Below are 23,854 nucleotides of genomic sequence, written 5' to 3'. Positions count from 1 at the left end.
TTGCAACGCCGTTTTTTGCTATATGTTTACAGAAAGAAGATAAACTAACTGCATTCTGTTTTATGGCAATATCGTTCAGGTTTGTGGGAGATAATCCGGAAAAATAAGAGAAATAAAAAAGTTTATCCATAAAGCAGATGATTGACGGGCTGGCGTGAGCTGGGTAGTGTAGTTTTTCGAAATTCAAAAGCCCATCGAAAGCCCTGGGTCTCTCCCTTCAAAAGACTACACTCACTTTTGGCTGTGCCAGTTCCTCCCGTCAATATGCGCCGGTTTCCGACTCAATGCCCTGAGATTTCTATAATCTTATATTTCACTAATAACAGTTAAAATCATTGGTAAACAAACTTAATGCTGCATCTTCTGGCCGCCTCAGACCTACTCCTATCCGAGCTCCGGGAGGGTCATCAAAGAGAAGCCGTCTATTCTCAGTCCTTGCCCCACAATGGTGGAATGAACTACCCACCCCAGTTAGAACAGCCGAAACCCGTCCAATCTTTCGGCGTCGACTAAAGACGCACTTCTTCAACCATTATCTGAAAAAAAAAAAAAAAAGATATCTAACCCTAACTAACCTTACTGTCATGCACTTGTCCTAATAAACTAACCTACACTGTAGCACCCAACACTTTGATGAACATTGTTACTCAGCTGATAGAGTTGTGCCCTTCCTGATGACTTGTCGTACAGAACTTTTTTTTGTTTGTATTTTTTGTATTTTCTTTTGTATTTTTTTTTAAACAAACACATAAACAAACATGACAACACAAGATTAGATATACAAGCATTAACACTTTGATCGCCGGGGTTAAATTCATAATTTACCATCCCTCGCCAGCCCTATTTAACATGGAGAAGTTCCCCTTCTTTGCAGGGCTATAACTTTTTAAATTGTATTGCTAAATTGACATTACCATGGCCCATTCAAAGTCCTATATCTATTGTTCAGGGTGTAGCAACGTTATACTTTTTCATTCACATATTCATACTAAAATACGGTCTAAAGTATAAGTATGTTTTTATCGTTTTCTGCAGCTTTCTCCAGAACGTGATTTATAGCCCTAAATGCATTATATTGATGATTGTATACAGTTTGATAGCAATCGGCGCGAGATAAAAAATTTCAACTGCACGTACTTCTAGAAGTTACTACGTATGATCTGATGTTGACCGGATGGGCGGGGGGTCGTTTATAATTCCGTGGGCAACGTTATATCATTCATCTAGTGTGGGTGATATGATCATTAGAGCAGTTAGTATATAAGACATTAAAAAATAACGCTGAAACTCACCGTAGCTTCCTCTCGCCGTTGGGAGATGAGCGTGGAACAGAATTCTTTCTATTATGGGATGTAGAATGACCCGATCCATTTCCAGGTTGTATAATAGTATATACATCCAAATCATGTTGTTTATCGAGTTATTGGTAACGGATCACTATCCGTCGTGATCAGCTCGAGTCCTGGGACTATTACCGAGTGATCGGACCAAATTGAAATGAGCACCAGCTTCCACTTCCTGTTTCTTCCCTGGGCGATCCGCCGATCGGCCACCAGATGGCGCTCTTGAACCGTTAGAGAGTTGATAGGGGCTCACCAGTACATCTCATGTCTCCGGGGGAGAAATATGATTTCGATCACTGATTTTTTAAATATCTGCGTCATCGGCAGAATAAGCATGGCGGGGAATGACGTGTTCCAGCGTCAACGGCGATTAAAGTGTTAATTAACAGTGCACATCCAGTGAAATCAACCATTTAGTTAAATGTCTTGTACAAGATATACCCCTAATACCTGCCATCTAATACCCTACACACATATGCTCTTGCTCGCACCCCCCCCCCCCCCCCCCCCCCCCCCCCCCGGACCCCCCATTGGATAATCCATCCATTATCATTCGCTCCTGACCAGACACTACCATTATATGCTAGCTTTTATTCTCTCCACCACTTCTAACGACATTGTCATTTTGGATTCATTGAGACCCAAAATTCTTGCTGTAGATATTTCTAGATAAATCACATCGAGATATGTAAGAATCCAGACCTTCCGGCAAATTTTTTCCGGTTGAAACCATCGTGATGCTATCAGCTTTTTAGTCACTGTGATACCAGATAAAACCAATCTCTTTAGCTGTATAGATACTGCACACTCAAAAACATCATTCAGCAGTAATACCAGTCCCGGCGCCATGGGCTGACTTTTTTTTTTATTTATTTTTTTGTCAATCAAAGTCGACTATCCAAATCCTTAGTTGGGGACAGCCCTAGTGGGCACTGATGTCAACAACAACATTACTGAAGCTAGCACGGCACTCTGTGAGAATTCGTTTTCTACCCTCAAGAACGTCTTTACAGAACATCGCCTTAGTATGCTTCATCGACGCAACTAAGGCCAATTTAATTTCAGTTGGCATTTGAGAAGGACTTAACAAAAAAGTTCAGGAATGAGTGGAGGGGCAGTGTTTTAAGAAGTTTTCACTCTGTCCCCAAACACCGCTTGCCTCCACATGGTGTGGCATGTGGAGGAATTTTGTTTGCTTTTTTATGCACCTTATTTTTGTCAGTTCAGTTCAGTTTGTCAGTGAATTCAGAAGTGTTGAATAAATTGAGACTTTTCAAAGATATAGAATAGAATAAAATAGAAATGTATTATCCTGAGGGAAATTTGACACTGCAAATCACTCAACATTAAACATTTAGACAGAACAAGTCACAAATAAGAATAACAAAACAAATGGCCTAAGAATAGAATAAAATGAAATAGAATAAAAATTGAATAAAAGATACAGTAAATAAATACAGTAAAAATATACTGAAGTCTACGTGTGTAATATTGCACAGTGCTGTTTAAAAAGTAAGAGTCCAGGAAGATGGTAATTGTCACTCTGTGCTCAGTGATGCAGTGAGGCACAGTGATGCATTGTATAGTCTGATGGCTGTCGGAATGAAGGACTTCCTGTGCCGTTCAGTGCTGCATTTAGGTAGTGTGAGCCTAGCACTGAACATGCTCCTCCTGTCAGCCAAGTCTGTGTATAGTGGGTGGGAGGGGTTTTCCCTGATGGCCTGGAGCTTAGCAAGGTTCCTCCTCTCCACCACCCTCGCTAGAGTCCAGCTCCACCCCAACCACACTACTGGCCTTCTTGACCATCTTATCCAGCCTGTTTGTGTCCCCTGCTCTCAGTCCGCTGCCCCAGCAGGTCTGTTATATATATCCGTTCAGTCTGTTTTTGTATAAGTGAAAGTTCTTAAGATAGAGAGAAATTAGATTTTTCAATTGCCTCTCTGCTGTTTAGTTCAGCACCGTGGGCAGTGCCAAGCAAGCCACAGTGCCGCTGTCCCAGCTGAAACGTATAAAAGGGAACCTGTGTTGAAAAACCATTGTGCCCCCCCAAGAACATTTTATGCCCCCCCACTAATTTGTTTCTGCAGCCTGGTCTGAGTAATACAGAGGGGTGTACAGGCAGGGCCGCCTCAGGGGGTGTGCGAGCAGTGCGGTTGCACAGGGCCTCGCGGGAAGGGGGGCCTCGCACAAACAAATTTAAATAAATTAAAAAAAAAAAACATTTATTTATTATTTTTCTAATTTTTTATTTTTTTTTAATTTAATTTTAATTTTTTTTTTTTGCGAGGCCCCCCTTCCCGCGAGGCCCTTTTTCATCACAGACCTAAAATCTAGTTTTGCTTATATGCTTATATATTTCACATTAGACACGCTCCTGGCTCTGAGGCTCTGCAGGCAGCAGAATTGGTTTCAATGAGGGGAGGGGTTACAGCCAGGTAAGGTAGCGTCTGTTGAGTTCAATGTGTGTGTCTGTGTGCGTGCCGGGACGTGAGCGATTCGACTCACGCTCACGGCAATGAATCGCCTCTTATGAACGAGTCGCTCATGACTGACCCATCACTAGCGTCTGACTATTTCGCGCGTGCAGCATTGGAGCCTAGGTTATGCCAGACAGTTCAGTCAGGCTAGCCATCCCGGCTAAAGACAGGGACAGCTAGTTAGCTTTAGCTACGTTATAATATTAAGTGTGGTTCAGTCGGGATATAGCCATGATGATGTCGGCTAGTAGCTAGCTTAGCTAAAGGCTAACTAGCATTAGCTAACCTAGAGACAGCGCGTGCAGCATTGTTATGCCAAGATGAAGAGGATGGTCGTTCGGCAGATGAACTTCGTCAACTCCACGCGGTTGTCTCCATCCTCTTGGACGTTTGGTGAGTTTTTAATGCACTCTATTCTATTCCCGCCGTGGATATCGCTCTCTCTCTCTCTCTCTCTGGAGCCAAACTGGCCGACTAGCTGTTGTAGTACTAGTAGCTAACGGTGTGTGGCCTGGTGTCAGCACCTGTATTGCTTTTCTCATGTTGTACAGTTTTTCAGTGGTAGCCGCATAGCTTGCTTCTGCGTTAGCTAATGGTTAGCGATAGCCGGGTTGAGCTAACTGTTAGCCAGTTAGCTGTTTAGCTACGACGTTAGCTGCCGGCTGCGCTCGGCTGGGAACGTTAGTTTGATGCTATCAGTTAGCCTAGAGTTAGCTGTTAGCTTGTGCTACGACCATTGACATTAGCCGTGAGAATAGCAGGGGGTTCTGGCACTCTGACTACGACATCATCTTTGACAGAAGATGTAGTCGGCCCTGCACCATGACAAGGCTCCGGCCATAGCTTCTTTTTGTCCCGCCAGCGAGAGGCCTTTCGTCAACGTGGAGACCTGTGTTGCGGCCTTTCGCCCTGCGTTCCTCGTGCAGGTAAGATGTCATGACATTACCCCACTCTTCCTTCCTTCCCCTCCCGAATGTTTTGTTAATAACGATGTTTTTTCCAGGCAAAACATATGTTACTTCACAACATTTGGAGATACGACATGTGCTGTGTGTGAATTGTCTTGGTCGTTTGTGTAGCTTGGGTAGCGTTGGGCCGTTGGCCAAGGCTGTGTGTGGCCTGGTGTCAGTACCTGGCTAGCCTATTTAGCTGAATGCTGTTTAGCTGTTTTCTCTGGTATAGACCCTCTTCTCTTTGGATTTAAGTGTTGATCTTTGTCCTTTTGGATCTATGTATATTCATGTTGCCTTTGTGAAGTAATCTTTTCCTTCTGTTTTGTTCTTCCATTAAAAGTTGAATATCCTTTTAGGGGCTCATCTTTGCTTATCTCTCTCATACATGCTCTCTCTCTAACACACACACACACGACAAACACACATGCTCTCTCTCTCTCTCTTTCTAACACACACAGTCTGCCTATGGCTGCCTTTCTCGATGGCTAGGCTGTGCTCGCTGAGTCTGTACCTAGTCAAGGATCTTCAGTCACAGTGCTCAGGTATTCTGCCACTGTGTACTCTCTGTTTAGGGCCAAATAGCATTTAAATTTCTTTCCAATGTGTCTCTCTCTCTCTCTCTCTCTCTCTCTCTCTCTCTGTACACTGTATATTGACTGTAGAACGGGAGCTCTGTCTCGCTCTCTCTCTTGCTATATGTTGACTGTATCATGCCCAGCCTCGGGCAGCGCTATTATTTAAGAATATGTTGACTGTATGAAAAAAAAAAAAAATTATATATATATATATATATATATATATATATATATATATATATATATATATATATATATATATATATATATTTTGTTTTTACCTTTTGGGGGGTGGGGGGGGGGGGCCTCGCGTTTAAATCTCACACAGGGCCTCGCATTTCTCCCAGGCGGCCCTGTGTACAGGTATATTCAGAGTTAAGAGATTTGATAATTGCTGGGTCACTTCTTTCCAGAATATCTTAACTGGTGGGCAGTCCCAGTACATGTGCATAAATGTCCCCTCGTCCCCATTTGTACATAAGGAGCATTTGGAGTCTTGTTTAAGACCCATTCTGTTCAGTCTTATAGGAGTCAAGTATGTCCTGTGAATATAGTTAAGATTGATTTGTTGATGGTCCGGGTTCCTTGATGCAAGTCGAACATTTGCCCAGGCTTCTTGCCAATCAAAATCTTTTTCCAGGTCTGGTATATCCCTCCTCCAGACTGAGTCTAGGTGGAGGGTTTCATACGAGGATGTTAGTAATTGATGATAAAAATCTGATACAAAACCTCTCGATGTCTCTCTTTCATAGAAGAATTTGTGGTATCTGTGGTGTACAATTGGTATCCTTAATGGAACACCGTGAGCCTTCAAACATAACAATAACTGTGCGTAAAAATAATATGTGGAATCGGTAAGATTAAATTTTTTGTGTATTTCATCATAACTACAAAAACCCTGTTTGTTGAAAACATCTCCTAATGTGTGTATGCCTTGCTTTTCCCATCTAGGGGATCTTATAGGTCGTTTTCCAATCAGGAGTGCATTGTTATTGAATAAGGGAGTATGATTATGCCATTTATGTGGGTTAGAATATTTTTTTTGTGTTTCACGCCATATCCGGATCGCATGAGTAATTATGGGGCCAAATTTCCGTTCGCATTGCTTAATTGATAATTTGGTGTATACTATGTCCTGCAGTCTATGTGGAGCTACTATATTTTCTTCTAAATTTCTCCAGGATACTGATGCTTGGGGATCAAACCATGTTGTCAGTGGTCTTTTTTTTTTTTTTATATTTTTTATTATTGCAAAACAAAAATTATTAAAAGTCAGTACTCAACACATAATGCATAATGAAACTAACAGTCAAGGTGGTTAAAATTACATGCAAGTACAGAAACAAGACAAAAAAAAAAGTCTATAATAATATTTTAACCGTATACAGTGTATATCCAGCGAAATTAACAATTATACAAATGCTTATATAGGACATACCCCTAATACCTATTTTCTAAAACCCTACACACATATGCTCCAGCTCGAACCCCCCCCTCCCGGACCCCTCCTTGTCAGTGGTCTTAAAGTGTACGCCTTAAAATAGTGGAGAAAATCTGGAAATGCCATACCACCGTCTGCTTTGTTTCTCTGTGCGGTGGATCTTTTTATACGTGGTGGTTTGTTATTCCAAATAAATTTGTATGCGGAGGAGTGTAATTTTTTCCAGTAACCATCTGGAGGGGGTAACGGTAGCATTGAGCTGAAGAAGTTGATTCTAGGTAGGACGTCCATCTTAACTATTGATACCCGTGCCTGTACTGAGTTTTTAAGTTTTGACCACCTGTCAAAGTCGTATTTGATTTTATTTTGGATTTTTATGTAATTGTGCTTCACCGTTTGGCTTATGGTAGGGAATACTTCAACTCCCAAACATCTAAAGTGTTTAACCATCGGTATCTCTTATGGGAGGGTTATATTTTTTTTTGCAGGGGCGTTAAGTGGAAGGAAAGCCGACTTCGGCTAATTTATCTTAAATCCCGATAAATCGCCAAAGTCCTCAATCAACTTGAGAAGATGAGGCAATGCGGTGTTGGGGTTTTGCATGAACAGTATTACGTTGTCCGCATATAAACTAATTTTATGTTGTGTGCCCTTGATTACGATTGGTTCTATGGATTGGGATTGTCTTATATATTGTGCTAAAGGCTCTAATGATAAATCGAATAGTCCGGGACTAAGAGGGCAACCCTGTCTAGAAGAGCGTGATACCGGAAAGATTTCAGAGGTGATTATACCTGTTGTAATCATGGCCGATGGGTCTTTGTATAATACTTTAATCATATCAATAAATCCTTTTCCTAACCCCATCCTTTCTAATACTGCCCATAGATACGACCATTCCAACCTGTCAAAAGCTTTCATTGCATCCAGGGACAGCATCGCCTTAGGTGTGGTGTCGTCCTTGTTAGCATCTAGTACGTGTAGTAATCGTCTTATGTTATCAGTGATCAAGCGGCCTCTTATGAAGCCAGTTTGATCCGGATGAACTAAAGACGTCATATGCTTTTGAAGTCTGATGGCTAATACCTTAGAGTACAGTTTGATATCGGTTCCGAGGAGGCTTAAGGGTCTATAACTACCGCACTCGGTGGGGTCTTTGTCTTTTTTAAGGAGGACTGTTATGAGTGCAATATTGTCGTTCTTATGGAAATTCATATTAAGTAATAGGGGTCCAATTATGTCCCAACATGAGAGGTACATTTCTGGTGGGATACCGTCTCTTCCAGGAGCCTTACCACTTTGCATTTCGGATATGGCTTTCCTGAGTTCCTCTAGTGTGATCGGTGTTTCTAACTGTTTAGCGTCATCCTCTGAAAGTTTAGGGAGGTTAATTTGATTAAGATATGTGTCGTACAGAACTTGTAAGTCGCTTTGGATAAAAGCGTCAGCTAAATGACTAAATGTAAATGTAAATGTAGACCGAAGTTAGGCACTGTGCCAGTGAGAAAGTTGTATTTAATGTGAGTTAAGGTAAGATACGATAAGATAATCCTTTATTGATCCCCTTGGGGAAATTCGGGTGCCAAAGCACCATGGGGGGGATACAGGGTGGGGGATGCATAGCTTCACAGTCCTATACAGTCCAGTATCTATATATGCTATAGATACACTTAAGGTATAGATACAAATACAATATAGTAATATAAAACGTACAAACACAAGATAGTCCAGTGGTGAGAGTCCATGTGATATGAGTCTCAGTCTAGTGCAAAGAAACAAGATAGTCGGTACGGTGATGTGAGTCTCTAGTTCTCAAGTCCCGATTTGTGACAGTGATAGCAGGCAGTAGAACCGGCCGATCCAGCCGCCCGAGCCCTTTGTTTTAGAGCCTGATGGCTGCCAGTATAAAGGACCGGCCCAGGTGGTTTGTGGTGTGTCGGGGGGGGGATTAGTCTAGGCTGAACCTGCTCTTCATTCTGGCTAGCTCCTCATAGAGGGGGTGAGAGGGGTTCCCCAGGATGGCTTCTAGCTTTTTCCTCATCCTCCTCTCTCTCAGCCACTACCTCTAGGTTATCCAGCTCACCACCCACTACTGAGCTAGCCTTCTTCACCAGCTTGTTCAGCTTGCTCAAGTTGATGTTGCCCCCCCAGCACACCACAGCAAAAAAGAGGATGCTGGCTACAACCGACTGGTAGAAAGATAGCAGCAGTCAGTTGCACACGTCGAACGACCTGAGTCCCTGGGAACAGCCTACTCTGTCCCTTCCTGTAGAGGGCCTCAGTGTTGTCCGACCAGTCCAGTTCTTTGTTCAGGTGAACTCCAAGGAACTTATAGGACTCCACCATCTCTACCTCCTCCCCTCCGAGGATTATGGGAGAAGGGGGACCCTTCCTACCTCTCCGATAGTCCACCACCAACTCCTTTGTCTTGCTGACGTTGAGTTGGAGCTGGTTACTGTTCGACCACCCTACGAAGCTCTCCACCAGAGCCCTGTATTCAGCCTCATCGTCGTCCACAATGTAGCTGACGATGGAGGAGTCATCGGAGAACTTCTGCAGGTGGCACGTTCTTGTGTTGTAGCGGAAGTCGGCGGTGTAGAGGGTAAACAAAAAGGGTGACAGCACGGCACCCTGGGGAGCGCCGGTGTTGCTCACCAGCACCCCTGATTGGCTGCCCTGAAGTCTGCTGGTGAGGTAGTGGGTGATCCAGGCCACCAATCCCCGGTCCAGTTGCATCCCAGTGAGTTTCTCCTCTAGCCGCAGTGGCTGGATTAGTTAAGAGAATAGAACCCACATTATCATATACTATATATATATCATATAGTGGGGTCACCAATACGGTGCCCGCGGGCACCAGGTAGCCCCCAAGGACCATATGAGTCGCCCGCGGCAAGCCTTGCATTTCTAATACAATTTTGCCTCTTTCATTTTGCCGCGGCGGCCATAATCCCATCGGACAATGCATTGGATGAGATCTACCCCTGTGAATATTATTGCGTAAATATTATTCTCTGCTCCAGATAGATAATTCCTCTTAATTTTTCTTGTTTACATGTCGGTCCTGATGCTGGCTCAAAGTTTCGGTTTCACGTGAAGACCTTTTTTTATTATTATTATTATTTTTCACGGGTGACATGGGGCCCCTAAGGGGATATCCTACTGTCCTTGTGTTTGTCCTACTGAAAGAATTCAAGCAGATCTGGAGGCACCCCGGACTACCCAGTTTGGGAACCCCTGCTTTTTGATTTGTGACAAGTCTATTAAAGTGAAATATCCCTTTAAGCAAATCAACTGTATCAAATGGTGATCATACGGTATGCCATGCTCCAAACACCGGTGAACATAGTACTAAATGAAGGTGAAGTGATATGAATTGCTGTCCCTCTGCAATTATGTTATTTGTTGTCACTATACCATGTGTGTCACACGTCACACTGTGGAACTTTCACATTTAAACACCCCTGTTTGCACTGGCCATCAACTTCCCCCATTGATAAGCCTGAATGTGCACAGTGCTGCGCTGTAGCACAACATTGTCCACTGCGTTGCAACAGTGTTCCATTTTCCACACCTCCCTCCTGCGTTGTGCAGTTGCGAACCAATCAGAACTCAGCCAATGCAAATAGGACATTTAGGTGCTTACTGTATCTCGGTTGCGTGTGGAGTTGCGTCTTCTGCACTCTGAATGCCTGTGAGTTGTTGATGCATTTTTGCACCATTTTATGTTAACCAGATGAATGCACATTTATTTGGTGAATAAAGTGTTTCTGATTATTTGATTTGATTTGATTACGGATCCCCATTAGTTGGTGCCATGGCAACCAGCTAGTCTTCCTGGGGTCCACACAAAAAAACATACAAAAACAATTATTGCAAAACAGAATTATTAAAAGTCAGTACTCAACATACAATACACAATGAAACTAACAATTTAGATGGCTAAAATTACATGCAAGCAAAGAAACAGAAAACAAAAAAACAAAACAAAATACAGTGTTAAATACAATTTAAGATTGTTTTTAAAATTTAATCGTTTTAAGAATTGCTTTTAGAATGCTCATCAATGTTACTAAAACATCAATTTCACCATACCTTTAAAAAGAAAAAAACACACACAAAGTAATCAGAAGAAGTTTTGGATAACATGGCTGCAGCTACACTCATGCATGACATATATTAATTTCCTTCCGGATTATGGCTCCTTTGAGTTTCTTTTTGAAACTGTCCTTGTTTTCCGTCTGTATAATATGTAATGGGATCCTATTCCAGTGTTATGGCTCTATACATTGCAGTTTTCTTTAGAGCGTTGGTTCTAGGCAGAGGTAGGGTGAAGCGACTACTTGAAGTATGTCTGGTATTATGGTCATGTCTATCATTGGTGGATAAAAGCATAGAATACAATTGAGTGGGTTTACCCAAGGTACAAATGTTCTTTAAAAACCTAATCAAACTGCATGCTAAAGGAAAAGGAAATGCAAAACATTCAAAAGAAAATACAACACAAGGTTTCTCCAAGTCACCACTGATATGCGCTTGGAAGAGGAAGCGTGCCATGTGTTCACTTTGCTGCCGTCCAACTCTCTGGTTACCTTGAAGAACAGCCTGCAGTTTAATTAGAAAGCTCTCAGCTCCATTGTGAGGGGAGAAAGGAAGGGGCGGTGGAGGAGGTTGGTAGCAGAGGAGGTGGTAGCAGAGGAGATGGTAGCAGTCACTGATTGAGCACTTTGTCTTCCGAGCCATTTACTAGACAACAGCCCACTAAGAAACCTTGAGGAGGAGGGGTAGGGGGGGGGGAAGTATGAGGAACAGTGCGATACTCAGGGATGCAGTGGTGGGTGGACGGGGTACCACGCCGTCCTAGTAGTTCGCTGAGCAGAAGTACGGGCAATCGCGCACGGATGTGTACGCGCAGTCGCGCACGAAAATGCATTCACAATTGTCACTGGACTCGTCGCGCCGTGCGCCAAGTACCCGGCGGCCGGCACTTATCTATCACCTAGAGTGACTTTGCATAATAATAGGATACCGATAGCATAACAAAGAACGAGAAGAGCCAAACCAAAATACAAGCCTGTACCAATTGGTGGGGGTTTGCTTGAGCTGTGGAACCTCTCACTATGTGACAATGGTCCCGACTGGAAGGATCAAGGATGAGGCATTAAGTTGTGCTTCAGAAGGAAACTGTCCTTCTGTAAACTAAGTTACATTGTTAATTTAGTTTGTATTTACTTTTCTAGTTTAAGTTCATTCAATTAAAGAAATTGTAACTACAATTACATTTAAAACATTGTTTGTTTTTCAACCATATCTGTTGACAATATAATTTCTTTATATATTGAAGGCTACATCCTGCTACCTTTTTCAGCTTCTCTATTTCAAGGCAATATTTACAAAAACTAAACTAAAACTAGTAATTTCCTATACAAACATGTTTCCTACTATTTATTCTGCATAATAATAATCTGTTCTGTGCGCACGCGCGTGCATGTGGCGTCCGGGCAGTTCCCATATTACGACATATTCCATTACTATCGGAATCCTAACAAGGCGGGGAAAAGATAAGAACAGGACGTATAGTAAAAAGGATTGTGTGCGCTATGCGTGTGTGTGGGGGAGAGAGAGTGAGCGAGAGACATAGATTGAGGGTGTGTGCTGAGACTTCTGTGGACTTCTGAAATACCGTGGTCATGAGTCGTAGCCCCTCTAGGGGGAGAAGACGACACCCAGGTGAAAATTGGACTAGAATCCAATACTTGCATGACATAAGTTACAAATATGTTTTTTGTTATTGCATTGAAATCACTATCACTGTGAAACAAACTGAGCAGAGCAGCACAACAGCAGTTTCTTAGGTTTTGCCCTAAATTACCTGACAAGTGTTCTCACTCATTACCTAGGCTGGTAAAGCTATGCCTCCTAAAGTGTGAAAACGGAAGTACAGGAAGTACCGGCTACATGCCTCCCAAATAGTTGTAGATAACACACACACGCTTCACACCCATTACAAACTAATGCCCTCAGGCCGTCGATACAGAGCTTCATCACTGAACAAAAGGGGCTTAGGTAGCTTCGTGCCAACCTCCATCAGACTGCTGAACACCTAGGTAAATACAAACTAAATTAACAATGTAACTTAGTTTACAGAAGGACAGTTTCCTTCTGAAGCACAACTTAACGTCTCATCCTTCCAGTCGGGACCATTTGTCACATAGTGAGAGCTCCACAGATCAACCCCCACAGGGCTTGTATTTTGGTTTGGCTCTTCTCGTTCTTTGTTATGCTATCGGTGTCCTATTATTATGCGAAGTCTAGGTGATAGATAAGTGCCGGGTACTTGGCGCACGGCGCGACGAGTCCAGTGAAAATTGTGAGCGCATTTTTGTGTGCACTTCTGCTCAGCGAACTTCTAGGACGGCGTGGTACCGGTGTGCATCCCTGCTCATGGTCATGGACAGTATTGTGGGACGTAGGGGTCCTGAGTCCTGACGCCGCAGGCAGACCGCCTGAACCAGTTCCGCAACCGTTCCTATTTCCGGGGTAGGCCTGATTGGCCCCGACAGGCACGTGACCCGCCGCGGCCACGCCCCGCGGCAGCCCCAGGACGCGGCAACGAGGCTGCTGTGGTTCACCGCCGCGTTCCGCCTTCAACGCCGCAGAGTTACCATACGCTATACAATATACTATGCAATGTACTAATATACAATACGGCTCACTTTTCTCACTTCAATGACAGAGCCGCTGTTTAATAATATTGTCGCGGCGGAGCTCCGTATGTAGCAGTAATCCCCCCTTTTTTAGCATCGACAACTAGCTCAATTGTTAATGCTGCTTGGCTGTGGATACTATGGTCTGTTTGTGACAAGTTTGATACCCTTACGTTTTTTTTTTTTTTTTTTAACGTGCATTGCACTATAGCGTATTGTATAGTGTATGGTACAGTAACGGTCTCTGGAGCGCAACAGTAAGAAGCATTTGCACTGCAACGCATACACCTTACTGTAAATTGTATGTTAAAAAAAAAAAAAAAAAAAAACTTAAGGGAATCAAACTTGTCACAAACGGACCATAGTATCCACAGCCAAGCAGCGTTACCAATTGAGCTAGTTGTCGATGCTAAAAAAGGGGGGATTACTGCTACATAATGCTGCCGCGACGGAGCTCCGCCGCGACAATATTATTAAACAGCGGCTCTGTCATTGAAGTGGGAAAAGTGAGCCGTATTGTATATTAGTACATTGCATAGTATATTGTATAGCGTATGGTAACTCTGCGGCGTTGAAGGCGGAACGCGGCGGTGAACCACAGCAGCCTCGTTGCCGCGTCCTGGGGCTGCCCCGGGAGTGGCCGCGGCGGGTCACGTGCCTGTCGGGGCCAATCAGGCCTACCCCGGAAATAGGAACGGTTGCGGAACTGGTACAGGCAGGCAGACCAGCCGCGCACGAAGTGACGCGCGGGTTCCGTGCGAGATCGCGCGCGTGGCCTGGCACACCGAGTCCGACTTCAGAGCTTGCGGAAGCGCCACGGAGGAAGGCACATTTACATTGGGACAGCTGTAAATGCCTAGTCTATATGCGAAGTCAGTCCCCGTTTGAAGATTTTTTTAAGATTTCCAGTTCCAGTGTTCTATTGTCCATTTTGCATGTATAACCCGTTATTATATAATTAATTAGAATGTTAGAATTCATTTTAGAATGATGATCAGTGTGACTGTACTCCTGAAAAAGTATAGTACTATGGTTTATTTGTATTGGGAAAGATACAGACACATTAGCTGGTTGAACAACATCTATATGTGTGGTAATAATGCAGATATTGAGTGTATTTCTCACTATTGAACTTTCATGTGTCAGGCCAGGCATGGGGGGGGGGGGTTGTTGTGATTTTTGGTTAGGGCCTACACAACATGCCTATAGAATACAGGCTATTTATATTATTATTATTATTATTATTATTATTATTATTATTATTATTATTATTATTATTATTATTATTATTATTATTATTATTATTATTATTATTATTATTATTATTATTATTATTATTATTATTATTATTATTATTATTATTATTATTATTATTATTCTTTTATTTTTAATTATTGAATTATAATAAAAAAAAATCCAGTAGGCCATGACCAAAATAAATAAATAAAAGTTATCCAGATTTGGACTGATATGATACTGTAGTGAATTCCTGTGAGTCTTGTGCAGGCAGGGATCATTTCCAGAAGTATTTAGACAAAGTCATAGATACTCAGGTTTTCTATAGACTGTAGGCCCACCTTTTTTTTGCATTAATAATTCTATCTTGATTCTAACAAACTAGATTGTGTGTTTAGGTTTATTTGTTATGTTATTGGATGATGACTTGCTTCATGATAGTGTTCCTTCAGAGACTAGATTCTAGGCTCACTGATCAGACAGGTTGTGAAAAGCTGTGACAAGGACCTATTTAACCTATTAGCTGCTACAATAATACACTGATATCAAGCCTACTGGTTGCTGTTCAATAATAATAATAATAATAATAATAATTACCATAATTAGCTGTCAGGAAACAAATAAAACGTTTGTCATTATTAGTAGGTTGGATCTGATCGCGGGACGGAAAGCAGCCTGGAATATATATTTACAGCAGCCAATAATCAATCAATAAGCGTGATCGATATTTGGAATGGCAATCAGGAATTGGAATAATCTTTTTGGAGAACATCTGATCTAAGGTGAGGAGTCTATGTTACCAGTCTTGGGGTAATCGGAGCTGTATTCGCTGAGATAACAGCGTGTCCCTATGTGTGATGTGGCTGTTTGGCTGTGATCGCTGATGAGGAAATAAGAGAATCGATTTTTCAGCTCGCGTCTATAGCGTGCATACGTACACATATACTATCGATAATCTAGCGTTTATTTGAAAACGATTGATAAATAGGCAGAAAAATTACAACGTTTTTGTGTATTCTAGAATATTCCAGTAAATGTCTTTTATCACAGAATCTTTATATTTTCCTTGAAAACGAGGGCTTTTCAAAATACTATAAAACTGTATAAAAATGAACCGATAAAAAAATTATCCGTTTTGACAATGTTGACTGCAAACGAGTCATTGATAAGCGACGGGCAGATTAGACACATAGCCATAATTTAAAACATAGATTAGGCGTTTTTAAAGCTAACATAGCATTCAACGGGGTAAATCAACGTTAATCAAAGGCACTGAAATGACTGCTATATCCTGCTATTATTATTATTATTATTATTATTATTATTATTATTATTATTATTATTATTATTATTATTATTATTATTATTATGCAACATTGTAGGTTATTATTTGATATCAGTATATAGTTATAGATATAGTTCTTCAGACGGATTCCTACGCCACTATAAAACTACAGTATCAATGGTTTGGCTTGAACAAACAGACAGACAGACAGGCAAGCAGATATACAGACAGATAGACAAACAGACAGACAGACAGACAGACAGACAGACAGACAGACAGACAGACAGACAGACAGACAGACAGACAGACAGACAGACAGACAGACAGACAGACAGACAGACAGACAGACAGACAGGCAACCAGATATATAGACAGATAGACAAACAAACAGACAGACAGGCAACCAGATATATAGACAGATACGTACCCGTGGAGCCAAACAAACAAACAAACAAACAGACAGACAGACAGGCAACCAGATATATAAACAGATAGACAAGGGTTGGGCGGGGTACTACTAAGTATAGTAATATGGTTTATTTGCATTGGGAAAGATACAGACACATTAGCTGGTTGAACAACATCTATATGTGTGGTAATAATGCAGATATTGAGTGTATTTCAGTGAAAATGCGCGTGGCGCACACCTCTGCGCGCCGCCTCAAATCCAACCAAAGCGGAAATGATCGCTTCTGCCCCGCAAGTCGCGCGCCCGCTTGCGGCCAGTGTGCACAGCTACGTCCGTTAACATGGGAGCGGAAGTGAAGCGGCATTCCCCCGTCCGTCCGCCTGCCTTGAATCGTGTCTTGTCTGCGTCTCTACTTTCCGTAGCTCCATTTCTGCAGACCCCTCTCTGATTGGTTGAGCCCATTTCTGCAGACCCCTCTCTGATTGGCCGAGCGCGCGCATGCGCATGAGCCGCGACAAGCTCCTCTAGCCAGGAATCGAAACTCTGTTAAGCTCCAGAGAGAGAGGCTGAAAACCCACAGTTCTTGCCCGACGGATGGGAGCCGAATCCCGGATCCGATTTTTCTGATGAATACCCCCAAAACATGGAGGTTGCGAACGCAATTTATACGCATGGAAGTATTGATTACGCCATAACGAATCATTAAAAAAATATACCGTTAACTGGAATATGTTGTGTGTGCCTTTACACATATGTTGGATTATGTAATTGGTTTGTCATTAAAAACCAATAATAAACGCTCGCATCGCCGGCTTCGCTGACCAGAGCTCTCTCAGATTCAAACTCTTAATTGCAGCCTGGAACATACATGTTTCGGAACCAATGTGTAACTAGACAGTTACAATATAACATTTATATTAATTAACCCAGTTAATGCCTTAAGAGAAAGAGTCTGGTGGTCAATGTCACTTCGGATTGCTACGGAAATGTTGTGTCTTACTAATAATAACTAATTCCTTGGTCAATAGAAGTCTCTGTGATACTTTCTGAATATGATTTGGGAACATCAAATGGGCAGGGTTATAATAGAAGAAAGACAGTGTAAACAATATAATTAACTCTGAATATAATAATGAGGAAAAAGAAACAGGATACACAAAAAGGTGCATGATGAGATGAGGTTATATGTAGAACATGGTACAGTTACAGTAAGTGGGGAGTGCGTCATGGTACAGTTACAGTAAGTGGGGAGTGTAAACACTAAACAGTGATTCAAACCCCCTCAATGTACAGTTTCTGACAGCTGGGCTGTGTTGAACTTGTCACGTGAAATAACGTTATGTGAATAAACCGCGAAATAACCGCGAAATAACATAACGTTATGTTATATAACGTTACAATGTACAGTTTCTAACAGCTGGCTGTGTTGTGAAATGTGCATAACGTTATGAATAAACCGCAAAGTCACGCGAAATAATGTTATACGCGAATCTGGTAGTACATTTCTTTTTATCTTCTTGATATGATAACATTACATCCGCCTTTTACCGCGTGATGAGCTAAACCAATCAGAGAGGGGCTTCGCTCAACCAATCAGAGAGGGGCTTTGCTCAACCAATCAGAGAGTGGTCTGCAGAAATGGGCTCAACCAATCAGAGAGGGGTCTGCAAAAATGGAGCTACGGAAAGTAGAGACACGTCTTGTCTGCCCGGGCCGTCAGGGTGCTACAGCATCACCTAGTGGCAGTGGGTGACATTTGAAAGACAATATTATGGAAAATGGATTTTGCTTAGTCTTTGTATGAATTTGGTGGGCTGAAATATTATTTAGGTGATAGGGAAATGTTTGCCTAATGATAGCCATTGCCACAATTGTGCTCAATTGTGTCTTGTAAGTTGTTGCAGCAATTTTTTGGGTTGATATAGTTTGTTGCACACATTTGGCGCAACATTTAACCATTTTTGGCAACTCGAGAATTGATGAACATGGAAAAAAAATCCCTCCAAAATAACACTTTAAGTGCCGAAAACGTGTTTAGGCGTCTTTCCTAGCCATGCTCAAGTTGCCGAGGACGCCGCAACTCGTCTTTAATATCAATATTTCAAAAATCTGTGATCGAAATCATATTTTTCCTCCGCAGCCCTGAGACACAGTGCTGGTCTCCTCTCAACCCTCTAGCGGTTCAAGGGCGCCATCTGGTGGCCGATCGGCAGATCGCCCAACAGGAAGTCACCCTTTGAACCGGTAGTACTCATCCAAATGTGGTCCGGCCACTCTCTATAGCTCCCGCGACTCCATCTTGAAACACTGGATAATAGATCGCTCGCCCTAACTCAATAAACAACGTTATTTGGACGTATATACTATTATACAACCTGGAAATGGATCGGATATTTCTACATCCCATAATAGGAATATTTCAGTTCCACGCTCATCGTCCAGCGGCGCGAGGAAGCCACGGTAAGATTCAGCGTTATTCTCTAACGTCTTCTTTACTAACTGCTATGATGAACATATTACCCACATTAGATGAATGGTATAACGTTGCCCACGGAATTATAAATGCCCCCTTGCCCATCCGGTCAACATCAGATGACGTGTAGTAACTTCTAGAAGTACCTCCAGTTGAAATTTATTATCTGGCACAGATCGCTATCAAACTGTATTTCATCATCAATATAATGCATTTGGAGCTATAAATCACGTTCTGGAGAAAGCTGCAGAAAAAGATAAAAACATACTTATACTTTAGACCATATTTTAGTATGAATATGTGAATGAAAAAGTTTAACGTTCATACACCCTGAACAATACATATAGGACATTGAATGGGCCCTAATAATGGCAATCTAGCAATAGAATTTAAAAAGTTATAGCCCTGCAAATAAGGGGAACTTCTCCATAGACAAATAGAGCTGGCAAGGGATGGTATATCATGAATTTAACCTTCGGCAGTTAAAGTGTTAAGACACCAAAACCTTCATTCCAAATTGTGAAACTGTGATTTGGTATGAAAAACCTTTGACATCTGAAGAATTGCATTTATCCCCGATTGGAATGGCAAGTACTTCTCTGCTGAAGACGGCTCAGAAACCACCACCCTTATCTTCAATATATCTAGGCAAGTCATATATCCTCTGAATGGCCCAGGCCTCTAGGTGTTGGTTGTAAAGTTTCATGAAGCTGTGATTATCCTAGAGGTCACAATAAGTCATTTTATAGTGAGGTCAAATCATCACACATGAATACAGTTGGGCTCATTCGATCCACACAAGTTTCCAGCTTTACTTACCCAAATGATGCAATTCCAAGACTGGTCTAGGGACCAGAGTATAGGCAAATTCACCATTTTAAAAACACACTTTTACTACATGCAGAAAGTTGGATGGTGTTGCCCCTAACCTGCATGGTATTACCTTTATGACCTTTATGACCTTTATGTCTGTAAAGGGGAGACTCGTGGATATCCATTATCATTCAGATAGCTTGAGGTCAGAGGTCAAAGAATTACTTTGAAAATTTTTCGTTCTCACAAAAATGTAACCTATGTTTGGAGAATGATTTAACCCCGTTCCTAACAAACTGGTATAACAAGCCTGATACCAATGGATTCCTCTGGTTGTCTAGTTTCATGTGATACCACTATCTAGTTTATAAAATGAGTGTAAGGTTGGCTAATCAACCGGCGACTCTGCACTAAGTAGCAACTTCACCACTTTGTGGGACATCATTTGCACAGCAGCGGCGAGCCGGCAGGCATGTGTGGCAGAGTTTGCCCATCTACAGACACTACAGTCTAACCATGTCATCTTGTGGTCAGCAATCACGCCACTGGGCGGCACAGGACACCGGCACCATTAGTGTACCAGCAGCAGTATTGAGTAAATGCCATAATGCTCCCATGATGTCTTCCTATGGAGGGGGAGCGCTGCTACTGCCTGTAGTCGCCTGTGGTTTCGCTGCGTAATGAAATATGTCTCCCTTGATGTATGGCTGCAGGAGAAGCCCAAATCGAAAATTGAATCACACTAACTTAATTTGTGGTTGGGGCAATCAAATTACTTGTTTTGGCTGCAGTGCTGACGATGAATTCATCTTTGTGACAAAGCTGTCATGGCCGCGTAAAATGGGGCGTAGGAGACAGAGTATACTTCGTATGAGAGGGTGTGTGTGAGTGTGAGTGTGTGAGTGTGAGTGTGAGTGTGAGTGTGAGTGTGAGTGTGAGTGTGAGTGTGAGTGTGAGTGTGAGTGTGAGTGTGAGTGTGTGTGTGTGTGTGTGTGTGTGTGTGTGTGTGTGTGTGTGTGTGTGTGTGTGTGTGTGTGTCGGTGTGTGTGACGGTGTGTGTGACGGTGTGTGTGTGTGTGTGTGTGTGTGTGTGTGTGTGTGTGTGTGTGTGTGTGTGTGTGTGTGTGTGTGTGTGTGTGTGTGTGTGTGTGTGTGTGTGTGTGTGTGTGTGTGTGTGTGTGTGTGTGTGTGTGTGTGTGTGTGTTGGGTAAGCGTGAGAGGAGCGGAATTTGCCATGGTGCTGCCATGTGTGCAGTGTTATGCTGGTGGTGGTCACCATAACCCTCTGAGATCTGGGCTTTTTTGTGTTTCTGTATTCTGGGCCCGTTATGGGGGATTTAAAACATTTACATTTTTGCATTTACTGTCAGTGGAAATGAGAAATGAAAACATTGGAGAACACTGGAGATCTTCCTTATCAATTGCATGGACCCAACATAGGGAGGTTTTTCCCACATCAACTACTGATCAGTTGCCTAAAGCCTATTGTCAGGCCGCTGTGCGCTTCCTGATTTACTGTGCAGATGTTCTCACACATAAACCAAAAGTGTAAAGTCTAATTTTCTCAATAATTGAGTTATTGAGAGTAAATGCAGTTTGTCCTCCAGCGGTGTTGGAGGTAGACTGATTCTTTGCATTGTATTACTGTAGTAACGTTACATTGTGTTGTTAAATAATGTGTTTTAGATTGTCAAGAATCCTATTCTGTTGTGAGGATGATAATCAGACATAATATATTAGGGCCGTCAAAGTTAATAACGTGTTGATACCTGTATGTAGGCTAAGAACTTCTGCAAACTGCACGCCACCATGTCCTCCCTCCTCCACTCCCCCCTCTCTGCCGAAGACTTTGCCATATTCTTTGAGAAAAAACATCTCAGTTGCTTCTCCCAACCCCCGCCAGTTCCAAATGCTGAATCAAGAACCTCATATTTTACTCATCATCTTTCTCTCCCATTTCAGACGCCGAAGCGTTGACACTGGTAACGTTGAACCGTCCTACTACATGCCAGCTGGACCCGATACCCTCCCCACTCCAGACCATAGCACCAGACATCCTCCCATTCCTAACTGCAACCATCAACTCCTCCCTCAACTCGGGGGTGGTTCCCACCTCCCTAAAACAAGCCACAAGTCACATCGCTCATAAAAAACAACAACCTGTGTGAGGTAAGCGTGCAGGTAAGATTGTGGCCGACCCCTACCACCCCGGCCACAACCTGTTTGAGTCACTCCCCTCTGGCAGGAGGCTGTGGTCCATCAGGGCCAAAACTTCACGCCACAAGAACAGTTTCTTCCCCTCTGCAGTGAGCCTCATCAACAAGGCTCGGGACCCTCACTGACACCCCCCCCCCCCCCCCCCCCCCCCCCCATCGGATGGTCGTTAATAGCCACTGCTGTTTTATCATAATAACCATAATAACTGAACTGAGCAGCATTAACAACTGTTTGTGTTTTATCATAATAACTGAACTGTATTACCAACTGTTTGTGTTTTATCATAATAACTGAACTGCATTACCAACTGTTTGTGTTTTATCATAATAACTGAATTGAGCAGCATTACTGTAACAACTGTTTGTGTTTTATCATAATAACTGAACTGAGCACCATTACTGTAACAACTGTTTGTGTTTTATCATAACTGAACTGAGCAGCATTACTGTAACAACTGTTCTGTTTCGTATTAGCTCTCGCTCTGCGTCACTCTCTGCACTGTCCTCGCACAAGTGCACACGCACTGAATAAAAGACCACAATGTACCTTTAATCCCAATATTTGTCTGACCACACCCCTATCAGCTTACCCATATAAGCAGGGGTGGGGCCACCCACTTGCCTCCTTCTCGCTTTCACCACAAGGAAGAAGTGCCTCGGTAGATCCCCACACTTGACGTGATGTGATGGAAGAAGAAGTAGGAGAAGAGTTGGGAAACAAGGATACGTTGACATCATATCTTTATTTTCTCTATCACTATTTTCGCGAAAATACGGCGATATTGTCTTCGTACTGGAGTGTCTGGAAGATGATGATCATTCTAAAAATCCTCCACCGGTTTTCGTATTGGGAGTTCGTGCCGCTACATGTTTTTCCACCTGCAGTCCTTGCTGTGTGCTGGTTGCGGTAAAGGCACAGCTGGGCTGTAGGACGCGCCGCTGTTGTGAGAAGCGGTGGGTTCCTGGTTTTGGTGAGTTATGTTTTGCTGGCAGGCTCCACTTGTCTGTTAGTGCTATGGGGGCTAATTGACAATGTTTATGAAAACCGGCCCCAGGCTAGGGTCCTTTGTTCAGCCTCTTAGGTGACAGAAGACCTTGGTCTGAAGCCCATTATAGTTTTAACTAGTGGGCCGCGACCATTAACACTGGTGATCCCTGTGTTTTCTGGACGAGTGGTTATCTCTCTGTCACCGTGTAGCCCCTTCTTTCATATCCAAATGAGAGTATTCCTTCACGAGGAGATATGGGCATAGATGTTCGATAGCGGAAGATCTATGTTCAAGTCAGCTACACAGGCCAGTTTGGGTATTGTGCTGGCTCCGTCGGGTGTTGGTAAAATCACCGTTGTAAAGCTGTGTTGACATCTTGTTTCTCTTTTCTCTTAAAAAGTGAGGAGGGTTTCAGAACGGCGGCCTGTCTGGGTGAGTGTTATATCATTGTGTACAAGTTCAGGTGATAGCTGCTTAGCTTACGTGCTAGTGGTGGCCTACTGTTAGCCAGTCAGCTGTTAGCTGCGGCGCTAGCCTGCTGTAATCACTAGGTGGCCTACTAGGTTAGGCTGGGGAACGTTAGCTTGCTGCTATCGGCCTAGGTCCAGCGCGGGGTGGCTCCGGCACCTTGCGCGCCGCCGCGGTTCCCGACTCTCCTCTCCCTCACGGGGAGAGGCGGGGGGGATTCGAAGCTACTCTCTGGTCGCGCGCGCCGTTCGCTCGGCGTCTCGCGGGCGGGGGCGGTAGCGTCCGACGGTTAGGGCGGCCGTTAGCTTAATGCTACTCTGTTGAACGTGCTTTGATTATAACATGTTTTACACTCTTGACTACGACGTCATCTTTGACAGGGGATGTTCGTCGACCCTGCCCTGAGCCAGGACGGCAAGGATTGCGTCAACAAAGAGGACCGTAGCGACGGGTTGGAGCGGCGACGCTGCCC

The sequence above is a fragment of the Notolepis coatsorum genome (genome assembly GCF_963971535.1).
Source record: "Notolepis coatsorum genome assembly, chromosome: 17".
In the NCBI taxonomy this organism is placed as follows: domain Eukaryota; kingdom Metazoa; phylum Chordata; class Actinopteri; order Aulopiformes; family Paralepididae; genus Notolepis; species Notolepis coatsorum.
The sequence above is the reverse complement of the archived record's forward strand: the minus strand, read 5'-3'. Positions refer to the sequence as shown.